A 17,574-nucleotide genomic window follows, 5' to 3' on the forward strand; every position below is an offset into this window, starting at 1 on the left:
CGTTGGACAGATCAGAATCGATTCCCGCTGTCAGAGTGAAGGCTGATATAATGCCGTAGGAGTAGAGCGGTGACCTGGTGAACTGACCCAAAATGGCCTGAGAATGAGCAATAAAGGCGCTGAGGGTGAAGGATAGTGATGATGAGAGAAACCCAGACAGAAACGACAAAGGAATACTCAGTGAGAATATGTGTGTGGGTGCGTGTGTGATGTATCCCAATGACAGAGAGGAGAGTGTGTGAGTTTTCCGTGTGGCTGAATTGCTATTCAGTGTTCAGCATTCAGCCTCAGGGAAGAAGGAGACAGCTGTAGTACATCCCCATATGCCGGGGTTATGAGATAAATATTATACATGTATGTGTAGGTTTAGCATTGTTCATTTAGGTCATTCTGGTGTACTGCATACTCTTAGGTGCTTTTAGGACACATTTAAATGTTTAAGCCTTTTTGTGCAAAAGTTCAAGCTGGATATTGATCTGTTATAGTGACTGAGCTGTTAGCATGGTTAGATACATCTGCGGAGTTTAGATCTAAAGAAAAAAACACAACAGTGCATGCTGTTATGAGAAAATAATCAACTACAGGGTGGTGTGATGCAGCTTGACTTGAACTGGAGTTACTGTTACCACCTTAAAGTTGATTATTTTCCAATAATTGCAAGTGTTTTGTTCCTTTTATACCAAAGGAATTCACTAACACTAACAATTTTTATTTATTAAAGAAGGGAACATCACACCTTTTAACTGTTTATAGTTAAAACTAATGTTGTAGAACATCTGCAAAACATTATAGCAGCTTTAAACAGCCATTCGCTCACCAGCTCTTCTCTTTTTTAAGATAATAATACCAAAAACATGTAGCTTGTCGTGTTACAGAGACGCCGCAAAGCACAAAGTGTTCTGTCTTGAAGACGCTTCCGTGTTACATCTTTACTTCTGACTGTTATAAAGCGCTGACACTGAAGGCTCCAGATAGCTCTCCAGATACACAGATAGCTCTGTGGTATTCTTGGATTGTTTTTTTTTTTTTTTGTCTCGTTTGTAAGTAACTTTGGATTAACCTGTCTGTCGACATGACTGAATTAATGACAAAATTGAAAAAAAAAAAGCATAAACCTATTTACCTGAATTTCTGAAAGGTAAAGGCTTGGACACTAGGAACCATGGAGCTGTTAGATGGAAACCCCTGACCTAGGGTGTAACATTTCTAATGATATTATACCGACTCGAGCCACTAGATGGCCTTGTGGGTTTGGTGCATTCTTTAGCAATATAAGAAGGAAGAGGGTTTATGGTTAGCATGCTGACTACAAACAATTTGTTTGGAACATTGGCTTGTTTACCTCAAAACCTCTTTGTCTTGGTGTTTTGTGACTGTGGATTTATTTCCTTTTGGGAAATGGAGTTTTAAAAGATGTAGCTAAAAACAGTGAAGTGAAGAAACTTTCTCCAACAAGGGTAAGAGCTTTCCTGTTGTTTTATTGTGACTTAGAGACTATTGGTGTAGATTGTGGTATATGTGGGATTTGTTCATGTTAGAGGTAGTGCAAAGGAATATTATCTGTGCAGTTAGAAAACAGTCAGAGGCAACATCATTACCTTTACAATATTGTTGATCAGAAACATAACAGTAAAAGCTTTTAATGGCATTTATTTGATACTGACAACACATTAATTTCAACCCATTTGTTCAGAGTGTAAGACTTAGCAACGTCAAGCCAAAGCATGGGCACTACCTAATAATAAAAATTTTCACTAAAAGTTTACGTGCTTATGAGTAAGTTATGAAACTTTATGTGCTTGGCCTTTCCCCCCCCCTAACGAATGCTGATTTACAAAAATAATAACCATATGTGTATATATATATATATATATATATATATATATATATATATATATAGAATCGATTCTGATCTGTCCAACGGCGTTTTTCTGCCACTGTTTATAAACCACTCTTGCAACCTAGATTTACGGGCATATTAACAAACCAAAAGTGCAACAGCAAAACCAAAAACATGAAAGCAAAATTATAAACACAATAGCAAATTCAGACACATCAGTGTTCCCTCAAAATGGAAAGGGGAGGTCCTTATTGAACATGCTCTTTTTTGACTGAACACGGCAAATGACTATCACAAAGAAAAAGTCCATAAAGTGGCAGGGTAGTCAGCCATGGCAGCGATAGAGACAGAGAGTCATGGGACTCTCAGCAGACTCGCAGACAATTCAGCAGAGATCATAATAAATGTCTAGTGGCATCGCATCTGCTTCTCTGGGGATCATGAAGGCTTATGGCTTTGTTGGATAGATTTCAGTATGTATGTGTGTGTGTGTGTGTGTGTGTGTGTGTGTGTGTGTGTGTGTGTGTATATATAAAACACATTGTTCCAATCATTTTGACCCAGATGAAACAAGACAAAATAAAATGTACCAAATAACTGGTGTTTGCATATTAAAAAAAAAGAAACGTAAAGAAACTTAATGGCTGCCCTATTCCCTCTGTCACTCATTTACACTTCCACCTCCATCAGGAGGATCCCCAAACATGTTGCATTTGTGTCTGTTTCCATGAATAGTATTTAGATTGCTCATGCTTTAAATGGATGGAAATACAATCAATTTCACAGCTGTATTGCTATAAAATCTCAAGATCTGATGGTCTGGATCAATAGGATGTTTATTTGCTAAGTACTGAACATGAGAGCTAAGCTTTAGGAAAACTGCCTCAAGAGTAAAGAAGAATAAGGACAAAACAAGTTGGTGGATAGAGAACAAAACATTTTAGCTTCTCTTAATGGTTTAAGAGACACAAGAGACAACAGAAGCTCATCAAGGAAGATGTGATGATTGTGGCGTGGAGCTGAGAGATGGCGCTGAGCTGATTGAGGGCAAGGACAGGAGCTCTCTAAATAATGCACGCTATGCGGCCGAAAATCTGCTGCTCTCTGAAGAAAGGAAAAATTGAAGCACTAATTGACGTTGGTTCCTCCCGCTGAGACAAATGAATAATCCATGGGCAGGGCCGAGAGTGGAGTAGAGTCCTGCCATGAGACACTGTGACTGTGCTGACTGGGCTGTGACTGACAGTCAAACGAAACAGGACTCGGCCGTAATGGTGGAAGTGGCAGCTCACGCAAGTAGCAGGTGTGTCACCACTGGCTAAAAGAAACCTTGGGAGATTACATCAAGATGTCTCGCACTAGCAGGAAAGAATCGATAATGAGCTCTCTGTGGCTGTGGATAAAGCAAATGAGCTTGTCTTATAGTCGTAAGATTTTAAAAACTTCTAACTAAGAAAATCTGAAATTCTACAAAAAACCTAATCAGCAAGTCAATGGTTGTACAGTAGGTGTTAATTTCATTTATCGTTAAAAGTAATTGTGTATGAATCTAATGCTGAAAAAGTAATTTTAAGAATCATAAATCTGTTCCTGTTTTTTTTTTTATATAACATGTTTTGTGTTTGTGTGACTTTTGCAGATCATCATTTTCATTTAGTTTACACTTTATGTATCACTTTGGGTTTACAGGCTACCATAAACCATTACCTGTGGAGATACAGTTTTTAGCCACAACTAGCAGAAAAGTTAGTTTCAGCTCTGCCTCCTCAGCTTTCTGGTGCCATTGACTTGGGTCCTGTCTCATTCAGGAACCTGCAACTACACACGTGGCCTCACTGCCTCAGCTCTCAGCAACCATCTGCCTGACCCTACCCCCACAGCTCTCTGCAGCTATGTACAGTAGATTGACAACCAAATTGCCCCTTACCACTGTGGAGATTGCTGCTGCCATGGCACACACAAATTTACACGTGAATCTTGTTTGCAAAATCGTTGTCAGGGATGCACCGCTTGTAAAAAAAAAAAAATAAAAAATAAAAAATGTTATTATTAGACCACAATTAGCGTATCATCTTGGGGGCTCATTGGTTTGCATTTTTGCTCTGTGATTTCACCGGATCAGAGAGCAGGCGAGAAGTACAGCATGCGAGCTGTGTGCGTGTCTGTGTGAGAGAACATTGCCAGCACTGATGATGACTGCAGCTAATACAGCAAAACATTAAAGATGTTTAGAATGTCATAAATGATGTTAAAATTATGTTGAAAAAAAGACCTTAAAAATCAGGTTTTAAATTCATGTGGCATTTATGTAAACAATTTATATTTTCTGTATTAAATAATCCCATTATTGCTGCCATCACACAAGAGAAAAAATTTGGTCTTTCAGAAACGCTTGACAGAATAAGTAGATTTCAATTATTCTTAAAGTTTTCTCTAAACAAAATATTATATATGACTTTTTATGCTTGGCAATATATTTGAGCTTATATATATATATATATATATATATATATATCAATAACAGTTCGAGGCTTAGACAGTAAACTCTGTTTATTCCTTATGTGTCTCAAGGAAAGAAAGATAAGACATAATTAGGTTTTACAAATTAAATTTATTCATACAAAGACAATTGGAACATTAAATCAAGCTAAGTTCTTTTCCAAAGTAAAAAGATTTACATGTTGGTTAAAAATGCAAGTGCCTGTGAGCAACAGTGTTCCTTGGGGAGCATAAGAACTCGTTGGCTCTGTCTTTGATGTGCTTTCGGTCAGCATTGGCCATGTGGGGGAATCTCTGGGAAATGGTCATCAAGATAAAGTGCCATAGGTTCATGGGCAATGCAGATTTGCCCCTGAGCCATCCCAGTTGGTGGTCGATGCCCACTCTTTATACCTCTGCTCTTGTAAAATGGCACGGAACAGCAAGCAACCATATCGATCCGGCCGTCCCTGACGCTGCATCGTTAGGATCTCTAGCTGCTCTGGTGAGGGACAAGAAAACAATAGGTTACTTGCATAACACTGGTTCTCAGGAGTTCATTCTTACCATTCGCAATAACATTGTACAACAGCTCACCTGTGTGTGACAGATGATAACACTTTCACATTGCACTACTACAAGAAAGCTATCATTTAGAAAGCTGTCATTATATTCTACATTCATATTCATTATTCACTGCCAGTTTTCACAAGTGTACTTATGTAAATACTGATGTAAATTTGGTTAAATCTACAACTGTGTTCCATATCTGCACTACTACAATTAATTTAACTTATTGTATTTTATATTTTGTGTCTGTATGTGTCGTATCTTGCTACTGACCATGCTGCTGTAACACAAGAATTTCCCTCAAGGGATCAATAAAGTCTATCTATCTATCTATCTATCTATCTATCTATCTATCTATCTATCTATCTATCTATCTATCTATCTATCCATCTACAGACATGACGCTTGTGTCTGGGAGTGGCTAGTATAAGAGAAGCGACACAACTTCATTACAATATTCAAAACAAGCACACCTCTTCCTCGCTTCAGCAAGGAGGATGATCTGGTGAGACACCTCACTTAATGCTATCAGAGAACCAGGGTTATGCAAGTAACCTATTGTTCTCTTTCAAGCATATGTTTCGGTGTCTCACTATGGGATATCCTAACTCCCGTATTGCCAGATAGCCTGTCTCAAACTTCTCTGCCAAACGGAAATGACATTGTTCAGGACTGGATGAGTCCTTGCTGACTCAAGATCCCCCATTCAGTACAGCATGCACTAAAATCTGTGCTGTAACATCCAATTATAAAACCTCGCAAATGTGTGTGGTGAAGATCAACTCACCGCTTCACGAATGTCCTGTATCGTGACTCCCTTAAAAAGAGCCCATAAAGTCGACAATCCTCTTGTCGAGTGTGCACATAAACCAGGTGGGGGCATGAGACCCTAACTGGAGTATGCCAAAGATTGCTTCTACTATCCAGTGCAATAAGCACTGTTTGGTCATTGGCTTCCCCATATGTGGTTATGCCCAAGATACTAACAGCAGATCACTATCCATGAACCTTTCACTCCTTTCTATGTAGTTGCACAGAGCACACCCTGGGCATAATGTATTTAACCTTTGCTGTTCTGCTGAAGCAAAGGTTGATGGATAAAAAGCTCTTAGTTCAAGAAGAACAATGGAATTGATAACTTTGGGCGTAAATGCAGGGTTTGGTCTCAGTAGTACCACTGCATCCCCAGGCATAAATTGTACATGTAGAATGTATGGAAAGTACGTGAATTTCACTTACAAGCTTCGCTGAAGCCAAGGCTAACAGCAGCACCGTCTTGAACAACAATATTTTAAACTCAACTCTGTTGGGACATCGAGTACCAATACTAAATCCCATGAGGGGAAAGCAATTTTGAGACTGGCAAAGCACAACGCATGCCCTTCATAAAGTGGCACACTAAAGGGTGCAGCCCAACTGTCTTACCATGAAAGCTTATGTGACATGCCGATATAGCAGCCAGAAACACTTTTATAGTTGAAAACGCTTTCCATTGATCTATCAAATCTTGCAGAAATTATAGTATGTCAACGAACACTGAAAAGGAATCTCATGTTTAGCAGCGCACCATCGCTCAAACACGCCCCATTTACGTTCATAAAGAGGCCAAGTAGACAGGGCTCTGGCATTCTGTATGGTTCTGATAACACTTTCGGGCAATCCAGATGCATTCAGAGGGCACTGAGCACTGTCCTGAGACGCGAACAGGTTCACTGTCACTCTGCTGTATCGGCCCCACATCTGCTCTACCACTTCCACTCCCCATAAAGAGGATTGCCACTGGATAGCAAATCCGCACCTCAATTCAGAACTCCCTGTACATGCGTCGATCTCAGGGATAAGAAGTGGGCATCACCCCATAATATCAGTTTGCATACCAGCGTGTGCCCTGAGACCTCCTTGCTGGTTTATATATGCCACCACCATAGTGTTGTCCGTTCTCAGAAAAGGAAGAAAATGCCTCAGAGTTAGAAAAACCATTTCCAGATAATTTATGTGGAGATTTTTCACATGCTGACCCCATCTCCCATTTTTTACCCTGCCTTTGTGGATGTCCCCCAACTGGACAATGATGTATCCGTCCTAATGACTTATCTGGCCTGAAAAACACCCATGGGTACCCCTTGAACCAAAAGGAATAGGTGTCTCCACTGATGCAATGCCTGACATCACCCTTACTCTCTTCCGAGAGTGCCGTAACGGGTCCAGTTTCAGAGAGGCACTCTGAACACATTGGAACTCTCTCATGAATAATCGACCTAGGGGAGTGACTATCAGGGCTGATGCCATTAGCCGTAATAGTCTGAGGCATGTGCGAAAGGAAACTCTGTTTCCCCTCTGAACCTCAGTCAGACACTGGGTGAGTTTTATCACTCTGTCTTCCAACAGTTGCACTCTGATGTCACCGAATCCAGTGACAGTCCTAGATACATTATTGACTGTGTGGTAATAAATACATTGTTTTTGGTGTTTAATTTAAAGCACAGTTTCTGTAGGTGTTCCAAGAGCATCCCTGTGTCCTCTCTCGCTTCGCACTCTGTCTGAGCTGTCACCAGCCAGTCATCTATGTATGTAGTGAGACGAATGCCTTTTGCTCTGAGCAGAGTTACTGCCGCTTCTGTACCGCTTCTCGACGAACACCCTTGGGCTGAGTGACAAGCAGAAAGGAAGAACTAAATATTTGTATGTCACCCCTTGGAATGCAAATTTCAAGAATTTCCTGTGGGGTGGATATATTATGTGAAAATAAGCAGCCTTCAGGTCGATGGACGTGAACCAATTGACTGGGCACACCAATTGCAGGAGTGTAGAATGAGTAAGCATTCTGAACGTGTATTTCCTTAGGCATTTGTTCAATGCATGTAAATTCGGGTGGAACCACTCTTATTGCTTATATATCTGACCCCGCACCCACAGCTCTCTGCAGCTATGTACCTGACCCCGCACCCTCAGCTCTCTGGAGCCATGTACCTGACCCCGCACCCTCAGCTCTCTGCAGCCATGTACCTGACCCCGCACCCTCAGCTCTCTGCAGCTATGTACCTGACCCCGCACCCTCAGCTCTCTGCAGCTATGTACCTGACCCCGCACCCACAGCTCTCTGGAGCCATCCTTTTGGCCCTGCCGCCTCAGCTGTTAGAAGATATCTACTTGCCCCCGCTCTGAGCTTTCTGCAGCTATATAGCTGACCTGACACCCTCAGCTTTCTGAAGCCATCCTTTGGCCTCACTCTCTCAGGTCTCACTTGGTCCTGCACCTCTAGCTCTCAGGAGCACTTCCACCTGGTCCCACCCTCTCACTGCTCTGGAGCCATTTACCTGAATCTGCATCTGTAGTTCTTTGGAGCCTTCCATTTGGCCCTGCCCCGTCGGGTCTCTGAATCTACTAGATCCTGCACTGCCAGCTCTTTCTTTAAAAACTTTGTTGAGCAGAGAGTATACATATTACTTGGATATTTATACTTGGATATAATAATTAAAGCTTAGCTTTCTCCCTGATTTACTTGATTAGCATATGCAAAATTATAGACATAGGAGTATTGGTTTATACCTGCATATATCAACACGAGTTCAAACTGTAGGAGCAATTATTTGTTTAAAATAAAAAGCTATTCAGTATTGCAGCCCGCAACCACCTCCATTTTCTCCTTTCTCGTTCTTCTTTATACTCATTGAAATTACTTACTGCTCAGAATTGCTTCAGTTTACCATAATTTCGAGGTCCTTATTAGTCAGAGATTGTGTTAGAGAACTGGGAAATGCGTCCGGCAATTTTCCTTTGTTGTATTTTCAAGGGAGAGTTAATGTACATGAAAAATGAGTCCTCTTGCAGTCACCATAGTGAAAATTGTGCTTGTCTTATCAGTTCCCTTGTTTTTTGGTGGGGGGGAAGCATGCAATTAGAGGCATTGAGGATGCTGTTAGTATTCCGCTGGTGAAGGAAGATTCTCTACGGTCCAGTTATGGTAAAGCTCGACTAATGCCCTTAAGAAAATCCTAGGATTTTGTGTTCCTCCTGGGGAGGAAGTCGTCTGCTCCTAATTACTGCAAAAAGCTTATTAAGAGGATGCACTTGTAAGATGGAAACTAGAAAATGTGCACTCACTATGTACAGATTACCGCCAAGGCCAAATATTGCCCTTCATTATGCCCTCTAATAGCAGGAATAGCATCCAAACTAAGGAAATATGAACAGTATTACCTGAACTCAGATGACTGGTTAACATAATTTGTTTGTGCATGTTTCTTAGACTTACTGCGTTGAGGTGTGTGTGTGTGTGTGTGTGTGTGTGTGTGTGCAGCACTCCTGAATATTAGCATTTATACTAAGCCTTGTGTTTACTTATGGCTTATTCTATTCTACCTATGAATTTCTTACACTTATTTCTGGTGGCTAGCTCAGTTTAAGTAGTAGTGTTTGGACTTGTTTGTTCAAATCTTTGGAAGTTCCTGAATCCTGTTTTTTTGTTTGTTTTTTTTAAACAGGTACAGCTTTGTGTAAATTCTGCTGGTGTGCTGCACTCACTACTCATTAATAAATTATGTGCAGAGAGTGAGACAGAACTGTGGTGACAGACTGATTTGGCAGGTATAGGAAATAGTTGTCCTTAACTCCCCTGTTCCTTTCTCACTCTCCTCCTATAACTGCAGCTAATAATGAACTCCATCAGCTATACCGGAGCACAGTGTGGATAATCGATACCCAACCGACAACATTATCACCATCCGTTTCCTCACAGCACTAGCATCAGCTGAAGACACACTCCTCCTGCTGAAGACTTTCAAATGACTAGTTTCTTCTTCCTGTATTTGCCTTCCTTCAGCGTGGCAGCTTTATGTGTATCTATAATGAGTCCCATTTTTAAGACGGATTTAGAGACAGGGTCAGTGCCAGACCTCTCACCTCAAACAACATGGTAACAAAATAGACTCCAGACCTAGTGCAAGTAAAATCATTGTGCTAGTCACAATGAGCCAATCAGTTCGTGAACAGAATATATATATATATATATATATATATATATATATATATATATATATATATATATATATATATATATATATATATATATATATATATATATATATATATATATATATATAAAATGCTATTTTATGAAAGACACAGACACACTTTCTGTCAAATTTTCCATAGCCTATTATTCACTAACCAATTTGTGGTTTCATAGTGGCTTATTAACAGTCTGTAGTACTTGGCCTATTTCCTTAGGAGTAACAAGTTTTTGTTTTGTTTGCATTCTTATCCTTCCAAACATGGTAGATGCACTGTGTTGACTGTGCATATACTGTGGAAACCAGAGGCATGGAATTAGGCATTTTCTTTTCATAGTGGCGTCATATTGAAAAATGGTGACGGTGGTATTTGATGACGTGCTCAGGCATTGGCCAAACGATGCACACAGTAAAATAGTGCCCCTTTTGTATGCCATTCATGGGAGCTGCTTGTATTACTTATGTCAAGGACAGAGGACAAAATTTACAGCCAATTTGATCAGGTTAAACTTGTAGTTAACATTTTTGGTTTGCAGCTTCTCTTAAAACCCAAAGGTGAAACGGTGATGCTCTCACCACTGGTTGGACTCTCTTCTGAAAGAGAAGAATGGAAGAAAGACTTAATTTGTCACATGCACGTTAAAGTAGAGCCAAATCATTTTCTTTGCATAGCCCAGCTTATTATGAAGTTGGGGTCAGAGCACAGGGTCAGCCATGATACACCCCTAGGCAGGCTACTCCAGGGCCCAAAAGTGGAAACTTAGCAATTCTGGGGCTTGAACCCCTGTTTATCTACTCAGCAACCCAGAGCCCTAACCCACAATGGCATACACTGTTGAGTAGCAAATGCCATTGGGGTTTTAAATAACATACTCATTGGTTTAGTCATTTCCTATGTGGACATAAAATCAGCTTCTACTGCAAGGATCTAGTCCATCTAAGGACTTCTGTCTGACTGGCACTGCACCTGACAGCAAGTGTTGAGACCAGAAGATGGATCAATGTTGCTATTTCAGGCTGAGACTGTCTTAGTTACGTGAGTGGCCTGATCACCAGGTGCTCACCTGCAGACACCAACCCCAGGCCTGGGTCCATGGGTGGGTTTTAGTATCCCAATCCAAGCAGGGTACACTTGGTCTTTTTCGTACCTTTCATGGAGGTCTTTAGGATCGCTCTTTGTCTGACTTCTCTTTTCCAGATCTGTTCACCAAAGATGGCCCTAGATATAGTCCTGCGGTTCACTGAAGTAGACAACCTCACCTTCAACATGACAAGCTCTTGATCCATGAAGGGCTGATTTATCAAGAAGTAAATCGAACCAAATTCACTTTATTGCACATCATTGTTGTCTCATTGTTCATGTTGCAGTGGTTTCAGCACTTTATTTGTAGTTTACCACTTTGGCCAAATTCTTAAGGAGGTAACATCTTCCTATATCTTCATTCTCCCAGAGTATATTTGAATTTTCTTCCCCACTGTCAAATCCATAGCTACTAAAAATTGTCAAACTTTCCTATTAGAAATTGGGTCAACCTTACATCGAGAGCTTTTCCCTTTACAGAAAGTGGATGATGTATGCAGTTTGCAAGTGGAACCGTGAAAGGAACATGGTGTTAACTCATGGCCCAACCACCTCTCACAACACACTGCTCCAAATTGATTTCTCTGCTGAGAAGAGCTAGGTTCATCACTACACCCAGTTTCCCCATATATATGTTCACTTTTTACGCTTTATTGTCTGCTCCATTTACCGGATTTTATTCTCGCACTCAATTACTTTTTGAAGCAGAATACACACTTGATCTATTTGGAAATTGCTTGGGTAACAGGATGCCTAGAGTTTTATGAGGACATACAGGAACTTGCATTATGTTATATTGCATTATATTATTATTCATTACACTATTTCTATGATAATACACGGAAACAGATTCTCCTTATTAATCAAATGTAGGTTACAGAGGAATTTGACTTTCCATATCTGTGCAAGATTATTCTGTATGAATGTAATAAATGATTGCATACATGTCATGTACTTACAGCATACAGTATAATCATACTAGAACAATCAGTGAAACTAAAGCATATTATCAGTCAGTAGGTATATTGAACATAGCTTGGGTCAGTACAGTCCTAGTACGGGTCATGTCGTTGTAATGTGTGGGGTGGTGGTTAGAGGAGTCTCCATTTCCAGTCTTGAGTATATTGTTCAGCAACCACTTTTACGATTTAACTATTCAGATGGCTCTTGTCCTAAAGAGGTGCTTCCATTTAGTATACTTAAGCACAGAAAAAAAAGCAAAAGAAAATAGGTATAGCAGATGTTCTGGTGATTAGTGGTATAGTCAGTGATTTTAGCAGAAAGAGATGGAGTTTCTGAAATCTCTGACTTGGTGCTGCATCTGTTTGCTCTGAAAGCATGAACCAACGTGTGCTGTTTGCAGAGATCTTCAACTGCATTGTATTTATTTACAGCAAATTAAAAATTCAAAGAGATCTAAATCCCACACCTTGATATTTCCCACTTGTAACGATATGATATTTGTAATTTATTTTATTCTGTTTTTTAACAGAGAGGATTTTTTTTAAAGAATAAAACACTTGGGGGTGTGCTGTTATAGGAAAATTAATGACAGAGTTACTGGTACCACTCCAAATTGAATTATTTTTCTGTACCATCACATTGAACATGTAGTGTTTTGTTCCTCCAATTTGCTGAAGATTTTTTTTTTTTCTTAATTAAACAACTGCATATAATTTTTTTAATCAGTTCCTAGTTATATTTTACAGTTAGTTCCTGTTCTCACTTTCATAATAGCAGCTACAAACAGTCATTCTCTCACCAGCCTCTCCTCTCTCTCTCTCTCTTGAAGTTAATAAGACAAAAAATGCAGCTTGTCATGTTACTGAGAAACTGCAAAGCATAAATCCCTCTGTCCTGAAGACTTACCCATGTTAGAAAACTTAGTTACAGCTTTACCTCTGACTGTTACAAAGCTCTGACACTGGAGAGTCCATTGCTAAATAATGTACAGAAAACCTAACCATATCAATAGTTACACAGTTTTTATATCATTTTTATATGAAGCATCTGTCATACAAGTCTCTGCATATTTTTTTTTTTTTTTTACAAAAGGAACTGTATTGTATTAGAACGAGTGCATTAATATAAACCAGAACTACTATCACAGTAAAATAACCAACACCTTCTGTCCAATCAGAGTCAAGAATCCAGCAGCTCTGTGGTGTAATTTAGGATTAAACACTTTCTGCTGTAGGCCAAGCAGTCAGTTAGCCTTGTAGCCGTGGCGTGGGCTTCCTTAATCTGTCAAGTGAAGCTTAATATAATGCGTCAGTGGAGAGGGGCGCTGAAGCTCAAGCCTCTTGTTGATGGCTTTGTGTATCGCTCTAAAGCTACTCAAGCAGAGCCGAAGGTGGGCTTGCTTTCAATATTTATGAAATTGGTTCTGTGTGAAATTGGTTTTTGCCTAATGCATCCCTGCATGGCTGACCTCCTACAAAAGACACCAGAGTTGCCCAGACTGAGGGTCGGGGGGGGGAGCGAACAGTGATAGTGGAAGCGAATGAGAAGGATGATGCTGTGTTTGAGTTGTTTTTTTTGTTTTTTTTATGTATAGAAGTTTCTCCACTAAGAGTAAAATAAAAAGCTAACCAAGTTAGAGAAAATGCAGTACTAGGAAATGAGATTCAGCTGTTGTGACTCAGAAACATTTTGTCTTCCTGTATATATTGAGAATAGGAGGATATTGAAAAACGCATTACCATGTCAAGAACGGAAACAAAAGACACATAAAAGAACGTATAGAAGCACAAGTTCCAGAAATACAATAGTGAGAAAAAAGATGTTTTTGGAAGAAAACTAGGATAATTTAAGCTGTTGAGGAAATCGGATTGAACATACATGCACTAGAACTACGATACCAGGAAAAACCCACTCGTCCCAAAACCCGAAGACTTTCTGCCATCCCTCGCTTTCTCACTCATCTCTCCCATGTGCAATATATATGCAGTGTGCAGTAATACAATTGTTTAATTTTAAACCAATCTCTTTTCTATTAAACACTGAAGCTTTATGACTGTAGGTGCCAAAATGAAGTTACCTGGGATTTAATCATTTACATAACCTCCACTACATTACAACCAATCAGCACTCCACACACACACTTACGAGAAGACATTCTGCAGGAGGAGTCAGGATCATGGCCCACTTCCCACAGCCGTGGTTTTATCGTCTACGAACCAACCAGCTGTCTAATGAGGGTGACCATGAGCTCGTATGCTAAGGGGGCCTGGAGGCGGCCGGTCAGAATGGTGTGCGCTATAACGCCTTGCTACATTAAGCAATAATTGGAGGCGCCTTGTGATTATGGAGTTGTAGAAGAAGAGCATGTCTTTCATGGATGGTTGGAAGCAAGAATATAAACACTACATTACTTGTCACACTGTACAAGATGATTCCAATAGAATCTTTAAATTCCAAACACAGAATGTGCGATAATTTGTTGATAACTGTGTGATAACTTGTGTTCTCAGAGTCAGATTATACAATGAAAATGAAAATGACTTTAATGAAAATGACTATGTTCTGCAAGATCTGAATTAGACCCATATAAACAGAAACATTCTTCAGTCAGCTTGAGGTATTAAATATATGTTTTTTTCTGTCCATTAGCCTGGTTCATTTACATTTCACCATCGTCGCTATCGTGTTTGTAGCTGTCCCATGAGTTTTTCACGTCTTCCTATGCTGTCTTCCTATTGGTGAGTTTTAGACGAGTGTCGTAACAGCACTCACACTCAGATTTTAATCAGAAATTTCTGCCACTACCAAAACTTTGACGTCGGCCATCTTTGGTTGCAATGCTGCAAAATCGGCCTCCAGTGAGCTCATCACATGATGTGTTCCAAGATCTCAACTCGCAACCAAAGAATTGTTTTATAATGTGGGATTTTTGTCTACGATAACAAGCAAAAAGGTGTAAATGCAACTTTAGTCAGCACCTTGATGGACGTATGCCTCTGACGTTTGACTCCTCCTGGATAAAAGTCTTTCCTTTCACTGTACTCACAACACATTCTGTAGGAGTTTTTTCTCTCCTCACTTTTATTAACTGAGAATCCTGCCAAATATTAGACTCAGTATGTCCCATGATCCCCTTGATATCACTGAAACATTAAAAAACTCTCGACAGCTTTGGAAAGATGGAAACTTGGAAACACACACACGTTCCCCTGCACAAACTGCTGCTATAATACAACATGATGAAATATTTAATTCCATCATTTTCTCACTTTCCCAAAGGACCAAGTCTTTAATAAAGCAGACAACCCACATTTCCTGGATTAAATTTCTATTTCTGTTAATTAAAGGTCCATTAAATATGAATAAACGTGACATATTTTTATTTATTTATTTCGAAGGGACCAGTCGGAGTCAAGCCTGTGCTGCCCCATTAACTACGCAATGTTTATGTAATGCAATCACAGAAATGTCGTCATTCATGATCAGGCTGCATGAACTTAGAGTTGTGAAACTTTAAAGCTTAAGGTTTGAAGCTTAGTGGGTAGCACGTTTGCACGTTTGCCTCTCACCTCCAGGGATGGGGGATCAGTTCCCGCCTCCACCCTGTGTGCTTGGAGATTCCATGTTCTCCCCCCTGTGCTTTGGGGGTTTCCTCCAGGTACTCCAGATTCCTCCCCCAGTCTAAAGATTTCCGTTATAGGCTGAATGGCATCTCTGAACTGTCCGTAACGAGTGTGTGTGTGCGCAACTGTGCCCTGTGATAGGTTGGCACCCCGTCCAGGTTGTCCCCTGCCTTGTGCCCCGTTTTCCCTAGGATAGGCTCCATGCGACCCTGTGTAGGATAAGCGGTATAGAAAATGGATGGATGGAAGGATGGAAGTGAGTTTTGCAATCAATATCAAGATTTCCTCAACGGGGAAAAAAAGACAGATAATTAAAGAAATGCGAGGTCTCAGAGGAAAAGGATGTATTAATACAGGATACGGCATGACTTCCTTTAATTCCCTTTGAGACTTGCTGCTGTTTGGTGTAATAAAGAAGCTGCACATTGTGTTGTCTTTGCTTACATTTACAAATAACTGCTGCTTTCCATAGACAGTGTGAAGGAGTGACAATGCTGATGGGTTTTATGCAAAACACACTGAAATATGTCCAAAGCTGAAAAAGAGAGTGGTAGAGCTAGGAAAGAAGGTGCGTGAAGGTGTGTGCTCCTGGTATGATGATGTTGCAGAGAGAGAGAGAGAGAGAAAGGAAGAGAGAAAGGAAGAGAGAGAGAGACGGAGAGAGGGAAGAAAGAGAGAGAAAGAAAGAGAGTGAGAGAGAGATGGAGGGAGGGAGACAGAGAAAGAGAGACAGAGTGATGGAGAGAGAGAGAAAGATATAAAGAGAGACTTGGAAAGGGAGAGAGAGAAACAAACAGGTGAAGAGCCCCTAAGCGAGAAGAAGGGAGAATGTACAGAGAGAGAGAGGGTATCTCTCTCTCTCTCTCTCTCTCTCTCTCTCTCTCTTCATGCATGTCTCATTCTACACCTCCCTCCTTTTCTCACCCTCTCCCTTTCTCATATCTCTCTCTTTTGTCTCTCTATCCCAAGGGAGCAAAAGAGAATGTAAAGGAATGCAGGAGGGCAGAAAAAGGCTGGATAAACAGAAAAAGACTGGGGGAATGGAGAGATAATGACAAAGGTGGAGACAAGGAAAAGCGATAGAGAAGAGAGATAGAGATTTTAGGTTTTAGATGTCAAGGTGGGTAAAAGACAGGAACTTTTTTTTTTTTTTTTTTTAACCTGATTTTGTCAGTTTGTTTTGCAATGTGTGTGTGTGTGTGTGTGTGTGTGTGTGTGTGTGTGAGTGTGTGTGAGAGAGAGAGAGTGAGAGAGAGAGAGAGAATATTATCCAGCTAAACTCCAGCGGACATAAAGACTGTCCTAATAGTTTAACAATTGTCTCTACTCCAGGGACATCCACATTCCCTGTCTTTTGTTGTCTTATTGTGTTTTATTTTCCTCCTATTCTGTCTTTTTTGTTCTCTGAGGTTCAGGGTGAATTGTGAGCTTTTTTTTCCCCAGTGTGAGTGATAATTGAGATTATTGTGGGTAATTCTCAGTAATGAGGAGGCAGGATCAGGATTGTTAGCCTTAATGAGGACATGTAGCATGCTCTAGAGCTGTGCGCTGTGATGTCCCTCCTTCACCACACACACACACACACACACACACACACACACACACACACACACACACACACACACACACAGAGATCAGAAATAAATGTTATTAATGCAGCAAAGATCAGGAAAACATTAGCAATAAAAATTCAACAGGTACTGTCTGGCACTGAAAAGAAAAATTATATACTTTTGTATGTTTGCTGAATTACTTTTATATTCTTGTGCTTTATTCTGTTTTTATATATATATTAATACAATTTTATGTCATTGCTATCATTTATACATTTTCATTATGTGCCTTGTTTTCTACAGTATCTCTTTTATTTCTCCAATTATTAATTTTTTTTAATACTGTAAAGCACTTTAAGTATTTCTTTCTTTATTGATTATTGTTATAATTATAATCATGATTATCATTATTAATAATAATGATAGTTAGTGGGAGGGATGTTATTCTGTTTCT

The 17,574-nt window shown here is 40.0% G+C and overlaps 1 long non-coding RNA gene across 1 annotated transcript in view; it reads left to right on the forward strand.

The window, feature by feature from the left end:
• Nucleotides 1-1,259: 1,259 nt before the first annotated feature.
• The window catches only part of LOC117597371 (uncharacterized), a 97,906-nt gene continuing 81,591 nt past the window's right edge, over nucleotides 1,260-17,574 (forward strand). The window contains exon 1 of the long non-coding RNA XR_004578215.2: nucleotides 1,260-1,457. This is a non-coding gene — a long non-coding RNA (uncharacterized LOC117597371). The remainder of the gene's footprint in view (nucleotides 1,458-17,574) is intronic.

This window comes from Pangasianodon hypophthalmus, chromosome 5 (genome assembly GCF_027358585.1).
Source record: "Pangasianodon hypophthalmus isolate fPanHyp1 chromosome 5, fPanHyp1.pri, whole genome shotgun sequence".
Taxonomy (NCBI): Eukaryota; Metazoa; Chordata; class Actinopteri; order Siluriformes; family Pangasiidae; genus Pangasianodon; species Pangasianodon hypophthalmus.